Source organism: Antechinus flavipes, chromosome 1 (assembly GCF_016432865.1).
Source record: "Antechinus flavipes isolate AdamAnt ecotype Samford, QLD, Australia chromosome 1, AdamAnt_v2, whole genome shotgun sequence".
NCBI lineage: Eukaryota > Metazoa > Chordata > Mammalia > Dasyuromorphia > Dasyuridae > Antechinus > Antechinus flavipes.
Window position 1 is genome coordinate 137,239,862 of NC_067398.1, and position 15,359 is coordinate 137,255,220.

Sequence of the window (15,359 nt, forward strand, 5' to 3'; positions counted from 1 at the left end):
GGAATAGAGAATGGTGTGATGAGCCAGAGGAATGTTCTGCAAGACTCCTCTAACAGGTGTTATTTACCCTCTAAAAAAAAATCCATTTGTAAAACCAAATTTCACTATACAATATAGAGAGAGCATTGTACCTCTGTCCCAAATGCTCTTTTTAAAAAATAGTATTTTATTTTCTCCTTGCTTATATGTCAAGAAGGTTTTTGCATTCATTTTTACAAGATTTTGAGTTACTGATTTTTGTCCCTCCCTTCTTCTCCTTCCCTCTTCTAAAGAAGGTTGGCATTTGAAATGGTTTATACATGTGCTATTATGTGAAATATATTTCCATATAAGTCCCAGTTGTGAAAGAAAAAATAGATCAAAAAGAAAAAAAAAGAGAAAACAGAAAATGAAAAAAATATGCTTTGATCTGCATTCTGAGTCCATCAGTTTTTGATCTGTTTATAGATAGCATTTTTGTGATTTCTTTGTACTGTCTGTGTTGCTGAGAAAAGCTGAGTCAATTATAGTTAATCACTACACAATGTTGCTGATACTATGTACAATAGGTTTTGTTAATTACACTTTTCATCAGTTCATACAAGTTTTTCCAGGTTTTTCTGAAATCTGCCTGTTAATCTTTTTTTTTTGCACAATAGTTTTCCATTGCATTCATACATCACAGCTTGGTTCAGCCATTCCCCAATTGATGAGCATCCACTCAATTTCCAATATTTTACCACCACAAAAACAACTTTTATCAATATTTTTGCATATGTAAGTCTTTTTTCCTTTTTTATGATCTTTTTGGAATATCGACCTATTCATTTTGACCTTAGCAGGGTCAAAAGATATGCACTGTGTGGTTGTCCTTTGGGCATCATCATTCCATATCGCTCTCCAGAATAGCTGGATCAATTCACAACTCCACCAACAATCCAAAATGCTCTTTTTAAAAAAAAAATTATGTTAAGAATCATAACTTATAACCTTATTTTCCTTTGTTTCTTCCTGATAAGAAAAAAATATCAATCTTTTTGGAGGAAAATAAAGAAATTTGTCACATCAGAATTACAGAAAAAAGACATGGTGGTGTATAGTTTAAAAAGAATGAAATCTCTGTTCATATATCATCACAGGAGAGAGAGGGAAGGTACTCTTTGATGGTTTGATTTCCCAAAGAAATAGCTTGCCTTTTCTTGAAGATCTCCAGAAAAGGGAATTCCACAGCCTCCCTTGGGAAAGTACTTCAGAATTACACAGGCCTATCACTGGAACATTTTCACAAGATCCAATTTAACATTCTTATTTTAGTTTATGTCAATTTTCTCACTCTCAGGGGAAAAGGGAAATAGATGCTTTTCCCCACCCCCCAAAAATCCCTTTATAAAGTTCAGTACTGTCAATCTGCCTTTTAGTCTTCTCTTCTTTAGGATATGATTTTTTTTTTTTTTTTTTTTTTTTAAGGAGCTAACATATAGACCTTCAACTTTTCAACTATTTAAGTTTATTTCATTAACACAGTCCTAATCTTGCAAGAAAGTCCCTTGTGAGAAACAAGAAATGAAGGAAAATATTTAAGATGCTCATAGACATGAAGGATTGATTAAAGACCACTGAAAATTTCCAATTAGTGACATCATGGAGAGGTTCCTGGACTGTCAGTTCTGTCACTACCTAACTAGCTATGAGACTCTCTGGACACAGGTTCTTCATCTATAAAATAAAATATATGGACCAGATAATCTCTATGATCTCTTCCAGATCAGCTGATTCCCTTTGATTTTTATGTACTTCCTGTGTGTGATTGGGCTATATGTCTTTCTTCTGTGATTCAAAGACCTTTAACCCTAAAAAGACCTAGCCAGGATGGATATAAATATTCAGAAGTGGTTCTTACTTGAGATGTGAAAAGTCAACAAACTACAGTGAATTTTCTTTTTTTTTTTAAAGGGAAGGGAAGGAATTTGCATTGGGGTTGAGTTGTGTGATCCCATTTGGGGTTTTCTTGGCAAAAATATTGGAGTGGTTTGCCACTTCCTTCTCCAGCTCATTTTACAGATGAAGAAACTGAAATAAACAGGATTAAATGACCTACCCAAGGTCACATATTTAGTGTCTGAGATCTGATCTGCACTCAGGAAGATGAGTCTTCCTGATTTCAGGTCCAACACTCTACTCTGTCTATTGCACTACTTTACCCCATGGGGAAAAGAAGGAGAGATTTAGATTACTCATAGGTTCTACCACTAAGGGACAAGCTTGCATTTCTGATTATATGGTAAACAATTTAGACTTTTAGTCATTCCGAAAACAGATTCAAGTTCAGGAACTATATGAAAATATACCTTTTCAGAAGATCCCAAGGACATGTCATTGTGGCCTCAAACTGGGCCATGAACTAGTGACACAGGAGATGGTTACCCAACTTCTCCCTGTTGTTTGACTTCCTTGTGAAATGAGTGGTAAAGATTCTTGCAGCATGTAGGCGCTTTCATAAGCATTGAATAAATGGATGGATGAATTTATTCTCATATTTCCCATATTTCTTGGTCTTGTTTTGTATGACTTTTCATAAATATCTTTTGTGTTATAATGCAAAGAGAAAATACATACATATGTATGCCAAATGAGATTGAACTTGACAAATATCAACAAATGTGAATATTTCCATAATCAAAGAACAGAAAATAGTGGTAGGGAATTGCATACAAATCTATGGATTTCTATTACTTATATTTTGGTGTTTTTTTTTTTTTAAGTTTCATATAGTTGGACCTAAAATAACATGGTAGCATTAACACTGCCCAGTTGGTTTTGTCCCTTAACTGAACTTTTTTCTTTTTTAAAAAATGATTCACAAATGTTCCTTTTAGATGCTTTTCCACTTTTTTTCCTACTTTTTTTTTTTTTTTTTGTCATTTCACTCTCTTCCTTTGTTAACAAATAAGGAGTCCAGCAAAACAAACGTACACATTGATCAAGTCTGGAAATCGACTACAATACTCTCAGATGAACTGCCTGCTGACTCAAAAGCATGAGACCACAGCCATTCAAGTTCTCTTTTTGTTAGGGCTCCAGTTAAGTAAGATTAAGTAAGATCATGCTTGCCTTTTCAATCCATTTCCTCTAAGAAATGAGCCTTAGCTGGGCGGGGCTGGGCTGGCTGTCCTGGAAGAGATGGGCGTTTCCTTTCCTTGCGTCAGCCCCAGCCCCATGCCCAGGGCCAGGCACTCACCCAGTGGGGAAGGCCAGACCAGTGGAAAGGCACTGACCCTGCCCCACCTCCCTTCCTGTTTTAATAACAGAAAGTTCAGAGGATGGAGAGAGAGATGGAAGAAACATTTAAGTAAATTACTTTTGTCTGCAAATTCAAATTTGGTCAAGGAGGAAATAGAAACCAGACAATGCAAAATTGCTGCTGCCCAGCTCCTCCCCACCCCACCTGCCTACTGACGTGGCTCTTGCTGTGCCACAGATCAAGGCTCGTGCCATCACGGTGCCATTCTGTCTCTCACACTGCTACTTTAGAACCTAGGTTCTAGACCTAGTTGTAAAAATTCTCTGTGCCCTTGAGGAGATGCCATAAGCTCTCTGAAGCTCATTTCTCAAATGCATATTGACGGAGTCATCGAGATGATTTCTAGCCTGGACTTTAATTCTCAGGGTGTATTTCTTTGGTCCCCTAGAACTCTAAATACAGAGATAAATCTAATTACATATATTCAGATTTATGGTTAGGCAATGTCTGTGAATGTTCAGTCTTTTCAGTTGTATCCCCCTCTTTGGGTCCCCATTTTGGGGTTTTCTTGGTAGGGATACCAGAATAAACAGGTTTAAGTGCCTTGCCCAGAGTCATACAGAGGCTGGATTTTAATGCAAGTCTTCCTAACTTCAGGCCTGGCGTTCTATTCCCTGTGTCATCTAGCAGGCAGTGCCAAAGACAGCTGAAACAAATGTTGTAGTGAAAAAATTTAACTAACTCACTAAAACTCAGATGATTGTGTTTAACTTTACCAGTTCATTTTAATCAAACTGGTAAATGAAAAAGATTCATCTGATGATTCTTTATAGACAACAATGCTTGGATAGTAAATAGCTTTTAGTGCATTATACTTCTGCGTTGTGCTTAGCAAGATGGGGAATCAAAAGTAAATATTAAAAGACATTCTATCTTTGTTTCTGGCTGTCCCCATTCCTTCCTCCAATCTAAGGCTTCTTAAACTGTGATTCATGACCCTATGTAGGATTGCATAACAATGTGGGAATTGTGAAATTATGGTTTATTATCAATAAATTTATATAACTATTTTATATACCTATATAACTGGGATCATGTAAAAATTTCTTGGGCAAAAAAGGAGTCACCAGTGGAAAAAGTTTAAGAAGATCTGTGTCTAATCCAACTACTGACCTCCTCTCTGATTTCAGCTATTATTTCTCCAGGGAAGTGTAATAAAAAGTAAAATCCCACCTTCCACAGTCCCAGCTAAATTCCAGTAAGTTCCCTCTATTAATAATTTTTAAAATGTATCCTATATATACATTGGTTTGTATATATTTGTTTGTATGTTGTCTCTCCTGTTACATTGCAAGTTCCTTAAGAGCAAAGATTGTATTTTTTCTCTTTTTGTATCCCCAGCACTTAGCATAGTGTTTATCACATAATAGATACTTTATAAATGTTTGTTGATTGATTGATTGATTGATAGTAGCCCTGGCCTTGGTTAGCAGAGCAGCTTACATTCTAATGGAATTTGAAAGACAAGAACATTTATCAAGAAGTTAATGGGTCTGAATTATTCTAATAGAGAATACTTGTCACTTGCTGCTGATGGAATGGACTCTGAAGATTTTTCAATGTGTTTCAAATCTGGCAAGATGTAATGATAATTACATCTCCAGAATTTACCACCGTGTGAGAAGCAGAGTAAGCACTTAAATGCTTTTTCATTCGTTCTTACACTTGTTGGGTACTTTCATAAATGATCTCTACTGGGCTTTATTTCTTCTTCCTGTCCCCATCCCCACCCCCTTGCTACCCACATCCCCTTTCTGCCTCTCTCCTCCCTGATTCTAGATGCATCTAGGTTCAGAAAGAGTCCTCCTCAGGCCTATACTTGTTCATGCTAATTTGCTCTTCCTCTTCCTTTCCAGAAGTGAGAAAAACTGGGCTTCTTAATATTCACTATTATTTCTTATATATCGATACTTGAATTATCTTTATTTCATTGTTAACGGGACAACTCAGGTGTTATAGTGGATAGAGGATCAAGAATCAGTCTCAGACATTTACTAGCTATGTGACCCTGCACAAGTCACTTAATCCTATTCTTCAATTTCCTTATCCATAAAGTGAGCTGGGGAAGGAAATGACCAACCACTCCTAAATCTTTATCAAGAAAACCCCAAATGGGATCACAAAGATTGCACGATTGCAGCAACTGAACAACAAATTTCATTGCCGTAAGTACTTCCTCCACTGATGAAGATTAGGACCTGTCCCCACTAACTGGTTGATTTAATGAATTTCTATGAATTATCCCTTATTCTCTAGTTTTCTAGTGCTAAGCCTGTCAGAGATTACTTTATCTTGGTCCTCAGAGAAATAGACAAAAGGCTGATTGACTCATGATGGGGTCTCCACCAAGGCCTTTCTAGCTTGTTAATAGCTGCCAGTACTGGAAATCCACTAGCAAAGCCTTGGAAAATCAAAGGTCATTCTCATGCCATGATGAGGCAATGGATTTTAGTAATAATGATGATGATGATAATAATAAAAATCTATAAAATTATGGGGTGCTGTTATGGCCTCTAAGGCTCCTTCCAGATATAATATTTTGTGGTCTATGATATTATTATTATTATTCCTGCTACAGCAACTACCGCTAATACTAATGAAAACCTGCTGGTATTTCAAGTCCAGTTAAGCCTGTGTAATAAAAAAGAAAACCGACTCTTTCTCATGTTTTCTCTCTGATTTCAGCTATTATTTCTCCAGGGAAGCATAATAAAAAGTACAGGTCTTTCCAACTAAGTGGGAGTTTGTTTGGCCAGAATCAAAGCTATATTGAAAAATATCCCTTGCTTTTATTCATGCTCCAGTAAGGGATTTAAAAAAAAAAAAAAAAAAAAGGCTGAAAACAGCCGTCCACAGGACTCCTATCTTGCCAGAATTACCCTGTAGAACCTTTGCATGCCAAGGTCTTGACTTTGATTCTGTGAATGAACCTCAGTAAAACAGGACTTCCTCTTCAGGAGGGGAAGGTTGAATTTGCTTTCTAATCTGTCTGTGAACTGTCTCTGTCATGATCCTGACACCATCCGGTAACCAAATGATGTTTCGGACAACTAGGAAGTTTGGTTTGACTAGGTTTGCATACAGTACTATGCCAAGGGCAATCCCTGGTGATCTAAGAAAAGCTCCTAGCAACTTGGTGGGACTGAAAAGCAAGGAGATGGGAGAACAAGGAGAAAATTACTGGAAGGGAGTAATTTACACCTGCCTGACTTTCCCAGTGCATGTGCCTTCACTCCATTTGAAACTGCTGAGCAAAAGGCAATAACTGAAAGCAATATCTTCTAATCCACCACAAAATATTTTATTTGTAATTTTATTCACTTTTGAGGTTTGATTGCTATCTGTCTGAGGTCTTGAGAGTTTTTCAAGTTGCTTTTTCTTTTCTCTATCCAATAATATTAAGTGAAGGTCATGCTCAACCTTGATGACTAATTAACAGCCTCTGGGCTGTCTGAATACTTGCTGTGAGGGCATTTTCTTGTAGAATGTTAGAACCTATGAAATCCTTCCTGGGATGGCAAATAGGCCATACAGCCCAAGGCTGTTCTGATAATAAAGATTAAAACCAAGGAGGTATGGGAGAAGAGGAGACCTGGAGAGGCAGAAGTAGCAGGAAATTTGGAAAGGGAGACTGAATTTTAAAATGAAGAGAGAACTTGGGGGAAGCAACAATTTGGGGCCCAGGATAACTTCTTTCTTCTCACTAGGTACTTGGCAGGACAGGAATACACAGGAAGGACACTTATGGGTCATAACTGTCTAGGTTTGCTTGGTATGAAAAAGACCAAAGCACAACTCAAAGTCCAGACTTTATAGCAAGAGGGAAAGAAATCTGGAGATCTTGACATCTGCAGTCATATATACCTGGTGCCATGTGGATCCCTACAACATGGTATTCATATTAGAGTTAAGGCAACTAGCAGTAATACATAAAACTAACTTAATGCATAGCACAAATTGATGGCATGTATGAGACCAGAGCATGTATTCGCTCAAGATCATAAGTTTCATGCAACACATAGCATATAGCATCACACATACATAAAAGTGATGTGCAAAAACACAATTTGTATACATACAGCAATAGCACTGAATACTAGGGTACAAAGTGAAGAAGCACAATAATGAGAACGTGATCTGACATAGTAAGATATAAGGCATGTACAACACATGGGAACACATTCCAATTACATACTAAGCACACACTATAGGCACTTTAGCAATGCACATGGTCTGACTTGTATTCTTCTCCTAAAGCATTATAAATGAGTTTGATGACTGCTCACATATGCCTGGCAAATCTATCATGTCTATTTGAGCTTGCAGTGACATAGTGATTAGAATTCTGGATCTGGAATCAGGAAGATCTGCTTTCAAATCCAACCTTAGGCACTTGCTAGCTGTATGACTCTGGGGAAGCCATTTAACCTCTATCTCTGTTTTTTCAACCGTAATATGGAAATAATAGCATCTACTTTCCAGAGTTGCTAGGAGAAGCAAATGAGATAATATTTGTAAAGTATTTAGCATAGTAGCAGACACACAGTAGGTGCTATATAAATAAATGCTCGCTAGATATGGTAGTCCATGTTGACTATTCCAGAAGTAATATATAGAGAGCGAGACTTTTCCCCATATTATTTTAGCAGAACAGAAACTTTTTGGTTCTTGATTTGATATGTTTGTACAACCTGGATGAAATAGTCTCAGCAACTTGAATGTTGCTTAGATTTGTAACTGGGCATCCAACCATGCCTAGAATATTTTGAGTGCTGCTGGTGTGTAGGAGATAATGGCTTTGGATTGGTGGAAAGAATAAGGTGATGCTGCATGTTTGCAAAAGGTACAGAATAGGTACCAAAGCTTTAGGAAGAGAGACACATATGGAGAGAGAAGCTTCAGGCATGTTTCCAAGGCTAACTTTTAAAAAATATATCCTTGATTTTTAGCTTAGCTCCATAGATAGAGGCTTCAGAGAAAAGATTTCCCTTGTATTCTTTTCTTAATTTGTGGTACAATGTCATCTCTCTCTTTAACAAAGAAGGCTCATTCCTTCATGTAATTTTTTATATATTCTAAACTGTAGAATTTAAGTTTACACACTCTTCTCCATTCACACTTTTTTATGTGTATAACAGGCTATTTGATGGGAAAGAGCTAGGCTGACAAAGGGAAGTTAATGGTTACCCTTCCTTTTAACTGACCTGGTTTGTGGCTTTCATTATGGACCCCATAATATTATACTCCTATAGCAGAGATAATGGGGGAAAATAGATATAATTTATTACCCTGGGCAAGACATTTAATCTTTGTCTCAGTTTACTGAATTGTAAAATGGGGATAGTAATAATAGCTACTTCACAGCGTGGTTGTGAAGATCAAATGAGCTAATATTTATAAAGTACTTAGCATAGCACCTGGCATACTTTTATTGTTGGGTCACTTTAATCATGTCTGACTTTTTGTGATCCCATTTGGGGTTTCTTGACAAAGATGATAGAATGGTTTTCCATCTCTTTCTCTAGCTCATTTTATAGATGAGGAAACTGAGACAAGCAGGGTTAAGTAACTAGTTGAGTAAGTGACTTAGTAAGTGTTTGATATAAGATTTCCTGATTCCAGGCCTGAGGAAATTTCCATTGAGCCACCAACTTGGCACATGATAAGTACCATATAAATGGTAGTTATGCTAATAATTATACTCTCCAAGCATGAAGTAAGAATTGATAGCATTTTACTTTAAATACATTGAGCATAACTCTCAGACACACACACACACATACCCACAAACACACACACGCATATGTATATACCGATTGCCATCTTGAACTAGAATAATTTGTTTTTTACTCTGCAAGTGTTTTCTCTTGGCCCAAATATTGAAATTTATCATATAACAATTTCATGATAATAGAGAAAAATGCCTTAGTTAATACTAACTGCCTCCTGGGTAGCGTGGGATCAATTACATAGTCTGACAGAGTTCTATTATTTTATCTATATCCATGATGAAATGAGATTATTGACAAACAAGTCTTTTACCTCACATTCAGAGAGGGTCATCTTCCAAGACCACTCTTGAAATGGTCAAGAGGGATTGAATAAAATTCTGTGTGTGGCTGCATAGGCTCCTCCCACGTTACACTCATGCAGAGAAAGCGTGCCAGCCCACACACTGAGCTTCTTCCTTCAATAGTCCTTTCACTCCTCAGCAGAGTCAGATCTCCTTGGAATCACTGTCAAAAATGGAGGAGTCTATACTCCATAGAGGCTGTCTTTATCACTATTGGCTTCTGTCTCCCTTTAAGCTTTCATACAAGAAATGTGGCTTAGTGTGCGTGAGGGGGGAGATGTAAAATGTGTGTGTGTGTGTGGGGGGGTGTTATGTGTGCTGATGCATTTGTCAAATCCTGAAAATAAATGACCAGAGTCACAGAGATTAAACACCAACCACTGTTAACTTTAAAACAATAACAACAACAAAAAACCCAAAGAACTCACAGAAATCATCACAATTGTTAACTCTAAAAATAAAATAAAACCAAAGAGTTAACATTGGTTATAAGCAAAAAGCTTTCTTTCTTCCACTGGGAGAGGGAAACTAGACATGTTAACTGGAGCCTCTTCTAAGAGGAGACCCACTTTAGTGAGACCCAGGCTTGATACATAAAACAGTAGCAACACAGTGACTTGTAACTGTGACAGTTTGGGATAGTAGCAACAATGAGATAAGTTTTCTTCATAGCAGAGCTACAAGATCAGAACATGGTTCCTGCAGGTTCTTAACTGAGCCAAGAGACCACCTGGTACCAGTGTGAAACAATTTTGAGATTTTGCTGTAGTTGAGATAATCCAGAGAGGGAGCGCAAAGGATTGTTGCTATGTCAAGCTCAGGGCACAGATTGCTTGATGAATCTTATTTTTTGAAAACAGTATGCCTCCTAAAAGTAGAGCAAGATAATTATATAAATATATATGCCTATATTGGATTTACAAATATTTTTATTATGTTTAACTTTACTTACCATCTGGAGAGGGGGTGGAGAGAAGGGGGGGGATTGGAACACAAGGTTTTGCAAGGGTCAGTGGTGAAAAATTATCCTTGTATATGTTTTGAAAATAAAAAGTTTCAATAATTTAAAAAAGAGAGAGAGGTGGTCTTGGCATGGGGATCCTGATAATTTAAATAATTTCCTATCCAAGGCCTAACCAGGTCCTATCCTAAGCAATGTGGTTTAGTAAATAGGAGCTGACATCTAAATAAGAAAACACGGATTCAAGACCTATCTTGACATGGATTGGTTATATGATCCTGAGCAAGTCACTCAACTTTTCAGAGCACCAGGCAACTACCCAGGACTGAAAATTGGAGACACAATGTAAGACTTGATAAAGTTCCTTATATCAATAAAATCAATGACCCCAGTCCTATTTATTAAATAGTCTGGCATGTGTTCTGAGCAATAATGATACACTGCAGATATCTTTGGGTTCTGGACATATCAGAAGCATGTTTCCTTTTTTTTTTTTTTAATAATAACTTTTTTATTTTTCAAAATATATGGAAAGATAGTTTTCAGCATTTACCCTTGTAAAACCTTGTGTTCCATATTTTTCTCCTTCCCTTCCCCTTCTCCTTCCTCCCCTAGACAGCAAGTAATTCAATATAAGTTAAATATGTGCAATTCTTTAAAACATATTTCTACGTGTATCAAAAACCATGTTTTCTACCTTCTTGCTTATATCCATGACTTTTATTTAAATTTGCATTAATTATTAGTTTTCTTATTTTGGAATTCCAGTTGTTAGCACAGTTCCAAACATAAAGTACTCTTCCTCCTTCCCATAACACAGTGGAAAGTGCACTGGATTCAGAATCAGATAATCTGTATTCAAATCTTGGCTTTCTCTCTTACTGTCTGTGTGAGCTTGGATAAATCACTTCATCTATGCTTTGTTAGGTTCTGATAGCTCAGAGTGAGTCTAAATAACTGTTCCAAACTGAGATTCTGAGGGTTTTCCCCACCCAGGAAGATTCTTTTGTGAAGGCAAACTTTAATTATTGAATAGGTATTTTTTCAGAGAAAGTGGGACCTGGGAAAGAACTTAAGAATTCAAGGTGTCCCACTGCATGTGGGGCCATTATCAGTCGGGCTAACCCATGTCTTCCCACTGGACTCTGAGGACTCTGGAGGAGAGAGTAAGGCTGGTAACCTTGCACAGCCCTCCCTCATTTAAATCCAATTCACCTACAAGTCGTGAAATCACCTCCCTGATATCATGGGTCTCTTTGAGAATGAAGGATGAACAATAAGATCGACAATAATCTTCTGTTAAATGAAGTTTTGGAAGCATCCAGAATTCCCTTTTAGGTCTAGATCTATGATCCTGAGATCTGAGATAGACAACTGATTATTATTCTCAAACAGAATCTTTGCTGAGCTGTGAGGTTGACTGATAGTAGATCAAAACAAGAACCAGAGATTCAACTCTGCAGACAATGCTTTGCCCAACATGGCAAGGTTGAAGATTAGAAAAGAAAGAAAAGTTTGGCCAAACCAATATAAGTTTTTCCTGAGCATGGTGAGGATTGTGGTCATGGTTGTTAGGGCTTGCTGGTGTCTCAGCTCTCTGGAAATTCCAGATTGTCCTTGGAAGAAGTCCACAGTATATCATTGCTTTTGATTTTAAGATATCTTCTTTCTCTAGTTTCCAAAATTCACAAACATCTAAAATCTCATTTGAGGCTTTCTGCTTCCTAACCTTAGTACCAAATCCTGCTTGTTCCCTGGTCAATCCTTCTGAATCCCTAATTATTTTTTCTTCTGGCATCTACTTTCCGTTTTGCCCCTTCTCAGACACCCTAGGCACAAGAGCGTATTATGAAACATTTATTCATGAGGGGAAAGACTATATTCATTCTGAAATAATCTGCCAAAGAATGCATTTGGAAACATACAGGAAAGAAAGTGGCATATCCTCAGGCTTAGTGGCAACTAAAGTTTTAAAGCTAATATTCTCCAAGTTTAGAGTATCTAATATCTTGTGACCTCCACAAGAGAATGGGGAGTTCTCTCCAAAATAGCCCCTGTCAATTTTGGATAGGTCCAGCAGTGCCCATTTATTGGCCCAAGCTCATTGGCCGTTAGATAATCCCAGGTTCCATGGGGACACTGCTTTTGGAGTTAGGGAAAAACTGAACTCAAATTCTACCTCGGACACTCACTAGCTAACTTTCTGTGTCTCATTTTCTTCATCTATTTAATGAGGGAGTTTGAAGATTCTTTCTGACTCTAAATCTATAATCTTATGATTACTCAATCAAGAAGTTTTCTGATTGCCAGGAGGTGGGAGGGGAGATACATTTATTTGGTTGTATACCCACATTTTGACTTGACATCTACATACTCCCTTCTGCTCAAAGTGAGGTAGAGTGAGGGCAAAGGATGAAAAGAACTTATGTATAATGGAATTTTTTTTTCCCTAATCACCTCAATATAAAATACAATACTATTCCAAAAGATTCTCATCGACTGTTGGCCCAAATCTGCTCCTCTTGGAATCTTTGAGCAGTGAACTTTGATCTTTATGATTTTCTATTATGGTAGTAGGAGAGATTGAATTGGTCCAGCTTTTATTCATCCATTTTTCTGGGGTGAGTGAACAAAACCTGATTTCAACAGAAATCAGAACTTTCATTGTGCCAAGAATAATTGCCCAAGCCCAGTCTTAGAAATCTCCATTTTTTCTGTTCCTGGTTAGAAGCTAACAAAAGGCCATCTTAGATAAAGAAATGGAAGTCTAATAAACTTAAGTGACTTGCTGAAATTCACTCACGTAATGAGTGAACTTTAGAAGTAGGATTTGAATTCAGAGCCTCTGATTTCAGAGACATGATATTCTTACTGCATATAGTGACCTCCCAAACCCAAATTAATGATGGAGAAACTTATTGGCCTATTCTGAAACCATTAGTTCTCATTGCATCAGTGTGAAAAAACATAAGATGTTTAGGCCAAAGGCTTAGACTCATATCTCAGTTCCCTAAGTGGGTGGCCTTGGGTAATGTGAGGCTTGATTTCCTGAACTATCAAATAGGGATAACATCTTTGCATTAACTACTTCAGAGGGATGGTCGTGAAGATTAAATTGAATAATTGTGTAAAGAGAACTTTTTGGAACCATGCATGGAAAATGTTTTTTATTATGTAGCCATAGTCTAGTCATCCTCTGGCATAAAAGAATTTACTTTTCATTCTGAGAAAGAATTTACAATTAATCCATAACATGATTGATCTAAACAAACAAATTAACTGAGCAAATACAAAAAAAAATTATAAATAATCTATATCTCTGGTCATTATTTTAAATCTATAGATTTATAGTCCTGTAGACATTTTCTAAAAACACATGTGCACACATAAGATATCAAAGACCTTCAGAATTTATCTCATGTAAGAGTCAGAATCCCATCTATAGCACCCTTGGCACCTATTTATCTTATAGTCCCCTTAGAAGACAGGAAATCTATTGCCTCCTGAGATAGCCCTTTCCACTTGGGGAAAATTGATTGAGAGAATTTTTCTTTTAATTGAGCCAAACTTTCTCTCTCAGTAAGAAGAACAAGTAGAAAGATGTTTTCCCTAATGTAGAAAACAAAACAAAATTTAGGTAATTTTGCTTCTTATCCATCATCTGCTTTTATCATACCAATACTTCAAACCATGATTTTTTTGTTTTGTCTTCATATAACTTAAAAAGAAGCACCAGTAGCTTAAAAAGACCTTTAGGAGTTCTTTAGCACCATATTCATTCTGAGCATTAGTGCCCTTGCCACTTCCCCGGGAGGCAATTGGGGTTAAATGACTTCCCCAGGTCACACAGCTAGGAAGTGTTAAATCTCTGAGGTCTGATTTGAATTCAGGTCCTCCTGACTTCAGGGCTGGTGCTCTATCCATTGTGCCACCTAGCTGCCCCCCTCACTGCTATTCTTACAGGATATCATCACTTTTATATTTATCTTCAGTCATTTTCCCTCCCTTCCTTTCTTCCATCTTCTGTACATGTCTTTTAAAATCCAAGTTGCTCAGTGAGTTTCCTATGCATCCACATCTGTCCCTTTAAAGGCTAGGTAAAATCACTGAATAGGTGTTGCCCCAGATAAAATGAGACCTGGCGAAGACCTTGGATTACAAAAGCCAAAAAATATTTACTATTACTCCAACATCCCTTTTATTGAATTAGTTTCTTTTTAATGATGTATATACCCTTGGGTATATACCTTGGGTAGGTATATTTTTAAGCCCAGGTCTCCTGCTGTATTTGAGGCCATTGCCAATCATCCTGACCTATGGGTTCCCACTGGACTTTGAGGACTGGAGGAGAGAGGGAGGCTGATGCTTTTGCAAAGCTCTGCCTCATTTAAATCTAATTCACAAATTAGACATTACGAATCAAGACATCCTCCTCCTGATGTCATTGGTTATCTTTGAGAATGAAGGACAAACAATAAATAACAACAACATCCTTTACTCTTATCTTTATCATTTGTATGTGTAATGTCAGAATTTTGTTCTTGAATATGCCATCCTTCCCTGTCTTATTTCCTTATAAATTATTAGACCAGGGGGTGTTAACTCCCCTTTCTCTGAACTCAATTAAATCTGTCCTCTCAAACTTTGAGATTTATATGAGACTCTGTCTTCCTTGCTTTTTCTTATCTAACTCAGTTTCTAAGATGGCAATACCTTACTTACTTCCTCTGCAGGTTTCCTATCATTTCTACCTCAGCAACTAGTTCCTTCTCCCTGACCAGAATCAGGCACAACATAATGTTTCTAATTATGGCTTTTTCTGCTGTTTTGAAGAATGAAATTATCATTAAATTAAATCAAGAAATGTTGGCCACCACTCTTTTTTAGCAGAATTTGCTTCTTTAGAAATCAAGATGAAGTACATTATGCTTCTGTGATAGTTTTGTGATCTGTTTCCTGAATGTATTACCTCCTTTTGGCTGGGTGGTCTGTATTAGATGCCTATCGTAATATCATTTTTCTTTGTCTCTTTAGCCCTTATCCAA